Here is an 8,538-nt window from a genome sequence, read left to right as displayed (position 1 = left end):
TGGTCGCTGTCACCCAGCTTCCCATCGATCACTAGGTCACTGATTAGGTCATCCCCAGTAGCCAGTACCAGGTCAAGCAGTGCTTTACCTCTCATTGGTCCATAGACTTCTTGAGTCAGGTAGAGGTCATCCATGCACTAGAGGAAGCTTTGTGACTGCTCCAATTTTGCTGAGTGATCATCCCATGAGATGTCTGGGTAATCGAAGTCACACATGACAACCATGGTCCTGGAGCATGCGGCCTCAAACAGTTCCCGGGTGAACTCCTGGTCAAGCTCTTGACTTTGGGTGGGAGGTCTGTAGTAGACTCCCACTGTTGTGTCTCCTGTTCTGTGTTCCCCACGGATTTTAACCCAGAGGGTCTCCAGTTGTCCACCCTGGTTGCCAACATCAGCTTGCAGGGACGTGTAGCTTTCCTTAACATAGAGAGCTACACCCCTACCTCTTTTATCTACGTGATCCCTCCTGTACAGGGTATACCATCTATACCCAAGGTCCAGTCATGGGTGGAGTCCCACCAGGTCTCTGTTATCCCTATGACATCATAATTATTTGCATTAAGTAGGAGGACGAGCTCCTTCTGCTTATTCCCCAAGCTTCTGGCATTTGTGTACAGGCAGGCAAGTGTCCCCTTGGGGGCTCCTGCCTTGCCCACAGATTGTACCAATTCTTCAGAACAACACTGCACAAGATGAATATATTGGACAGCCCCTTGTATGAATGCAGTGTCCAACAAACAGCTCAGCACTTAATTGACAGCTGCAGTCTTCACAAATGCCCAGATGTGTCAGAAGAAATCCTCACATTGAGCAATAATACCAGACAGTGGCTCATAGATTTGGAAGTTGATATCGGATGACATACAAAAGCGAAACTTCAGCCATGTTATATTAACAATTTTGGGCTAATACATTTACAAGAGATAAAATCTCACTATGGATTTTTTAGTGCTCAAATTATTATAACTACTAATGAAATTGTAGGTACTAGGGATACACAAAGTGGGCCGTATCTGATTCAGATTCAGCCCAATTCGGGGGACAGTGATTCAATTTGCTGATTTGGATCACTGTCCAAATTTGATTCAGCTGAATCCGAATCTGAAGGTTTGATTCTGATTTGGAGAATCAGCAATTCAACCATAGACACAGCTCTAAATGTTTTTTCTACATACCTTGAGGTACCAGGCATGGCTCTTGAATGCTGAGATGGTGAGGTGGATGGAGCATCCCACAGAAAATGGGGAGGACCCCACACCCCCCCAGCTCAGCAATTGGCCGCAGGGGGATCCTGGATGCCCCCCCCCCAGACTCAGGAGGCACCAGGCGCTGAGCTGGGGTGTGGTTGTGTGGGGGGGTCCCCCATGTGCTCCATGGCAGACCTGGAAGTGGACTAGGAGTGCTTCTGGTCCACTTCTGGGCCTGCCACAGAGCATGCTGGGGACCCCCCCACACACACACTCCCATAGGACACTCCATCTGCTCCAGCATCTCAGCATTCACAAGCCACCTGCTACCTAGAGGTATGTAGAAAAAACATATAAAGCTGTGTCTGAATCACTGAATCTCCCCAAATCAGTTCAGACGGTTCTGATTCAATTTGGAGAGAATAGGGTTTCCTGATTCGATTCGGATTTGGAGATTTGGCCACTGAATCGGGCCAAATCTCTGTTGAATCGAATCAGCAATCGAAGCTTTACACAGCCCTAGTAAGTACGAAAATTAATACTTCAGTAATCCTCAACCAGAGTTGGTATTTCCAAAGGTTGCCTTGAATCTAAAAAGGGTGAGAACAACTGCCTTGGATGAATAGCTTACTGTGAAGGATTCCTCCTATAATCTGATTATCATGACTCTATTTCTCACTAATAAATATTAAGGGACATCATATTTTTGTGGACTATGGGGAACTTTGGAATTAAATATGTTCCATATAAAGAATACTTTTGAAGTACGTGTTTGTGTGGGATATGGAGAGAACACAGACATGGGAATTTAGAGCAAACTACTAAAGGCTTTACATATTTCTATTTATGATGTCTGTCTAGACAGCAGTTTCCCTCAGATGTTTCTGTTGAGAACTGTGTCCATCTAACCTGGCAGAGTCCAGAGAATGGCTTTCTTATCTTTTAGACTGCTCTTTAGGTGTCTGATTATTTTTTTCCTTAGTATTTCTATTACACAGGCCATCTATTACACTGGGGATTTGTTATTTCAGGCCTGTCCTTCTCTTTTTTCCCAGTATGGAGGCTATACATTTCTATCAGCTGTGATCATAAGTTTTACTTGTCCCTTCAACACTTTAAAGACTTATTGCTCCTGCCTGCTTTGCATAGTTCTGTATGTATTTATATAATTTTTGTGAAAATTCACAAGCTGACATATGGTTAACATAAATTTTATTGGGATAAAATTTATTGGGGGCTCAGGGCCTTTGTTATTTTTATTGCTAGAATGTTATAGAATGTGTTAATTCTGTTGTGGGTCACCAATTAAAATGGAAAACCAGACCAAAAATGAGTGACTATTGAATGGTTATTTGATAATATGGTTGAGTTGATTGGCTCAGAGAAGTTTCTGTCAGACAGTTTCCCACACTCTACAATGAAATGTTCTGTATAGCACCTGGGCAGATGCACAGAATATTGCATGTTGTCAGCATCTGGCAGATGTTTTGCTGGTAGAGCTAACTTCTATATCTTACTCCTCACTGTTCTTGAGGTAGGCTTTTCTCCAACTGGGTGCATAAATGCTCTGGCCCTCCTCAAATGGGGTAGGGCTCCATTCCCACCCAGCACAATTTACAGCAGCTCCCAGGCTAGTGTGACCTGTCTCAAGGTTGGTACTGAGTTTGGAGTGGAGAATCAGGAAGTAAAACCAGCAACACAAAACCCTCCTGTAACATTTTGCATTCCCTGGAAACGGGATATGGAAGCTGATCTTGTTCCCAGAAAAGTTGATGGCCCAGTTCTACTGGAATTCAGTGGGAGCAGGATCAGGGCCCAGGTAGGATGGCTAAGGAGATAACACTAAAGGCACCTATGACATGTGCTCAATAGCACACATTGGAGCAGAATAGGGTCTGCTAGAGCATGCTAATTAGCGAGCTCCAGCAGCCTTGGTGTCACATGTTTTCAGTGTCCCCATGCTTCAAAATGACAATGGGGGTGCTTTAACTAAAGCTCGTCAAATGAGCTTTTAGTTAAAGTGTCCCCACTGCCATTTTGGAGTGTGGGACATTGAATACACAAGACGCTTCAGGCTCTTTAATTAGAGTGCCTCCCACTCTAACCCCCCTTCGCCCCCCGAATCCTGGAATATGTATAAAGATACACTAAGTGTCCCCCTGCTGTACATGCCACAAGACAACTTTTTAATGTAATGCCCTTCTCCACCTTATTTCATTTATTTCAGGCTCTGAAAACTAACATTTTATTAGTATATAGCAACTTCCTTGAATTATCTTTGAGAGATTAATGGTTTATTGAAAAACAGTCAGGATTTAGATTGTCATCAAGAGACCTATAAAGTATGTGTGTAAAAACTGTTATGGAAACGGAGCACAGCCCCTCAGAGTTTTAAAGTATGAATGCTGGGCCATGTATCCTCTGCATCTGGAGCCTTATCTTTTTCCTATTGAAACCAGATCATGTGGACTACATGGAATGCCAGTAGGAATCATTACTTACCCTGGAAATGAACAGGATTGCACATGATGCAGTTTCCTTTAAAATGCTGCTTTTGCACACAGAGCTGATTTAATTTTTTTTCCTGGCTAGCTGCTGCGTGTGACTCGTACGTCATTCAGAGCACGTTAGCAGCAATCAGGAACGTTTCTCTTGAAATCATCATAGATCTCCCCAGTGATCCTTTTTGAATCACTGCCTGGAAAATGATTAATTTCTGTCATATATGGGATGTGCTACTGATTACACACATCCGCTCTGCTGTTTGGAGCCATAGACAATCTCAGTCCTTCAGACTTCCCCATGGCTCTTTCCAGAGATGGCTCCTTAAAAACTCCATGTGACCTATTGTCCTACCAAAGGGCCAAATTGTTCCATAGTAGTGCTATGCAAGTGCCATGAAGAACTGCAAAGCCTCAGGAGAGCCTGGAGAAAGACTGCTATGAATCATTAGCTGCAGAAAGGAACAGTGCAGGCTGCAGCTTTTTTCAGAATCCACTACCCTTCAGAGCTTTTTCTCCTGCCCTGCTGGCCACACATTAAGCAAAAGAGTGTCTTTTTAGTTGTATTTTAACAAACTAGTCCTGTCCTGGTAGTGGCAGGACATTGATGGTGCCCTCATCCCCCTGCTTTACTTGTGACAAGTTAGAGTATTCTGATGTTTTCAGGCACTGTGCCTGAGGAGGGTTGCTTGTGCAGTTTTAGAAACAGATTAGACCAGGGTTGTTCAACAGGCAGCCTGTGGGCCTTATCCAGCCCATAAGGGGTTAACGGGCATTCCACCCCACCCCACCCCCGGGGCTCCTACCTGGCTGCTGCTGATCCCATTCCTATTGGTGCGGTGGCAGCAGAGCTGGGGTTTGTGAGGCAGCCTGGTGAGTTCACTGCCTGTGCAGCAGTGTGTGTGGGGGGAGTGGTCTGGACAGAGGACTCATGCTGCTCCCATGGCAGTGGCAGGGAGGATTGCCCACATGGTCATGATAATAGGGAGGGGCTTGTGTAGCAGGGTGGAGGACAAGAGGCGAGGGGCTTGCGCTACTCGGGGAATGCTGAAGCAGTGGTGGGACTTGCATAGTAGGTGCAAGAGGGAATCGCCCACATGGTGATGGCAGTGGGGGGTGTTCAGGTGGGGGTGCTCAAGCTGTTCATGCAGTGATGGTAGGGGGTGGTGATCATTGGCATGGCGGCAGTGGCGGGGGGGCTCACATGATAATGGTGGGGGGGATCGCCCACATAATGGTGGCAGTGAGGGGTCTTGTGTGACAATGGTGGCAGCAGTCCTGCATGTTGTGGGGTACTAGGGAAACCTGTTTGGCTCCCACCCCATGCATCCTGCATGTATGCAGCCCAGGGCCCACAACCTCTTCAGCCCATGGCCCCCTAGGCTCTCTGAAGTTGAACAGCCCTGGGTTAGACATATACGTCTAGAGGTTGGATTAGATGAGGATGGTCCTATCTTGAGCAAGGACTGAACTAGATGCCTTCCTGAAGTCTCCTCCAAGCCCTACTTTGGTATGATTCCATGTTACTTATGTTATATTTTTATGTGGAAACCAGTATTTTATATATGCCACCAGCATGATTTTTAAGCAAGCTAAGTGCTAAGTGCAACTATGTGCCTAATTTGCACATAGACAATTCTGGTCATTGCTCCCTTTAATTGTGTGACTGGGTAAAGTTGCTTTTTGCCCATGCTGTCAGAAAGCCAAAATTTAAGTGATTAGTCACACCTTCACACTTAAATTGTGTAGGTCCTTTGGTTAAGGTTTTAAATATACATTAAGGATCCTTATCCAAATGGGACAAGAAATTGCTGATCTAGCCTTGGCAAAATATTTCCCCCTTCACACAGCTGTGCAATATGCGGTCTACCATATTCCACAGGTGTAGGTTCATTTAAATCAAGGTGTTTATATACAATCCAGAATAATCTGAATATATTAAATCTAATCCCATAGCTCTGGAAAGTTTTTGCTTACTCAGCAGTTATCAAGCAATGTTGTTACCTATTATAAGTGGTAGGTTGTTTGAAAAAATCCTCTTTCTCTCTGTCTGCTGGCCCCAGGTAGCCTCAGCCCAGCCCCTCTCCACTTGTTTACTGCATGATTTAAGTCCCCCTGGTCTCTTGGACAACCAGGCCTAGGCATCCACATGACCTAGGCTGGAGAAATCCTGGAGGGGGAGAGCTCACTCTTCCTTTGTCCTGCAAGAGGCATTTTGGGAAGAGGAAGGTCAGTCATCTGGGGCCCTGAAAGAAGCATTAAGCCTCCAGAGCTCCATTGGTCTCTGAATGAATACGTGAGTAATTTACCTCTTATTTAGCCAGTAATTTAGGATTAAATGAACTAGATACATATCAAAAGGACCTACAAGCCCATTCTGTTTTGCGAAAGTAGGTTTTCTTTCAATTTTCTATTGCTTTATATTCCTTCTTCACTCCCTCCCTTTTTGATCAATAAATCTATCTGTTATAACATGCCTTGCTCTAAATGCTTATGGGGGTAAGACTAGCCTTTAAAGCCCCATTCACTAATTTGGCTAAGGTGGGCATGGCTTTTTACTTTATTTCTGTACAGGAGGCCGCTTGTGAATGCTTCAGGCTAAAAGCAGCACCCCAAAATACCATGGTGGGCTAAGCATCCCCAAGGTATACAGGGTTTGTGTACCCTGGGCTGCACAGAGCCCTAACAAAGACCGAAGCCTGGGTGGTGGCAGCATTACCCCAGGCTAGTGGGTGTGCTCCAGGAAGGGGGTTGGCTGGGCATAGGCACCCAAGGGGAGACACTTAAAGCATGGTTTTTAGTTGGGCACAGTGAGGTGAATGGCTCAGTGCAGGAGCACCCCCTGTTGGCCTGCCACAGATTGTTTTGAGTTTATCCTCCATATAGGTAGATCTGCTCAAGAATCAATAAAACATTCTTCAAAAAATGCTGTTTCATTGAAATTCAAATATTTTGCAGGAATGTAACAATTTCAACAGCATTGTCTATAGAAAATTCCTCAAAGAAATAATTCAGGTGTTCTCATTTCAATTTGATAATGCTGAAATGTTTTGTTTTGACATTATTGAAAGGAAAAATTTCACTTACCAAAACACAATGTGTCAACATTATTGATATTAAATTTTCAGTGGTTCCAAAGAAATTTTTTTCAAAATGGGTGTTCTTTGAGGAATTTTGTCTGGTTCAGCTCATTGTCCCAAAAGACCCCTTTCAGTCCTGTTTTCCTATTTCAGAATAAAAGTAAATCCTGCACAAGAATTTCCCAGAGAAAGGAAATCCCGATTTCTGATCAGCTCATGTGGTAGACAATATATTCATATTTAACGGATAGAATTATTATTTGGTTATTTGTATGATGAAACTATTACACTTGGACTAAAATCTGAACTGAAATTCTAGCCTCTTTCCCAAGCTTTACCATAAAACCATAGAAAACTAGGTTAGGAAGGGACCCCAGGAGATCATCTAGTCCAACCTCCTGCTCAAAGTAGGAGCATCCCCAACTAGATCATTCTAGCCAGGACTTTTTCAAGCCAGGCCTTAAACACCTCCAAGGATGGAGATACTACCACCTCTCCAAGTTCAAGTGCTTCACCATCATCCTAGTAAATTTTTCCTAATATCCAACCTAAACCTCCCTTGTTGTAATTTGAGACCATTGCTCTTTGTTCTGACATCTATCACCACTAAGAACAGCACTGACAACATACCCTTAACTGTTATGTACTATGACTTCTATTTCTGAATAATTTGCCTTGTAGCCAATACCCATTTGAAATCCAGGTGGGTTTAAATTAGTTTCTAATTTCAAGTGACAGCAGAGCTCTCAAAAAAGTTTGATTCACTCTTTATGGAACTCTTTTGAACCATCCCCTGCCTAATTCTTCTTGCCAAATGCTCAAACATAGATTTCAGGCATTAATGGCTTTGTGTGCATGCCTATTGAAGGTTTGAATTTTACTCCCAAAGACCATGTTCACTCTTCTCCTTTGAAATAATGTAAAACAGACCCATTGCTAACTAGGCACTTTTGTTGTAACCATGTTACAAACTAGGGCCACTCCCACATTCCAACTACTCCTGATTCAAAAAGCACAGGGCCCTACAATCTAAGATAATGATGAAGCTGCTAACTCATGACAATTTAGAGCTTCAGACAAACAATTTAGCTATTTTGTTCTATCCACTGCTTAGCAAAGGGCATATATGCATCCACCAGTTTATAGTACAGAATTTATTCTTGGTGTGTGGGGACAGAGAAGGAAAATTATATGCATTTTAATTAGTGCACTGAGATAATCTACTACACTATGTGAATGATGGCAAGAAGGTGTTACATAGGGCACTGGCAGAAGTGATATTTGTTACATGATTGGCCCTCTGACAGCACTCTACAGCCATGCCCTGATACAAGTGTATGGCTGCAGAGTAAGGCTGTGCAAAGCTTCAGGTGCTGATTCAATCTGGAGAAGATTCAGCCCCATTCAGTGGCCAAATCCTCAAATCCAAAATGAATCAGGGGACCAATAAAAAGGTCCAAATCGATATGAAGCTCTCCAAATCAATTTGGAAAAGATCCAGAAAGCTTTGATGATTCGGGCAGTCCCTGCCTGCTGCAGCAGGGAGCTGGACTCAGAGCTGGTAAGTAGGGGGCTGGAGGAGAGGGGAGAGGACCATAGGGGGATCCCCACCAGGCCCCATCCCCTGCTTCGTCCCTACCCCGCTGGACCCCCGCCCGCTCCCCCAATCCCTGCCTCCCGTGGCTGCCCCACCCAGCCCCAGCTCCCAGTGCTTTAAAAAATAGCCCCTACTCACTGGCTGCTGCTCACTGGTGGGGGGCAATCCCTGCTG

The 8,538-nt window shown here is 44.4% G+C and overlaps 1 long non-coding RNA gene across 1 annotated transcript in view; it reads right to left on the bottom strand.

The window, feature by feature from the left end:
* Positions 1-8,538, bottom strand: part of LOC109308723 — a 13,530-nt gene that overhangs the window by 1,252 nt on the left and 3,740 nt on the right. Inside the window, exon 2 of the long non-coding RNA XR_002100699.1 lies at positions 5,108-5,109. This is a non-coding gene — a long non-coding RNA (uncharacterized LOC109308723). The remainder of the gene's footprint in view (positions 1-5,107; positions 5,110-8,538) is intronic.

The sequence above is a fragment of the Crocodylus porosus genome, unplaced genomic scaffold (genome assembly GCF_001723895.1).
Source record: "Crocodylus porosus isolate Cpor-Errol unplaced genomic scaffold, CroPor_comp1, whole genome shotgun sequence".
NCBI classification, from domain to species: domain Eukaryota; kingdom Metazoa; phylum Chordata; order Crocodylia; family Crocodylidae; genus Crocodylus; species Crocodylus porosus.
This window is presented reverse-complemented; position numbering and strand designations above follow the sequence as displayed.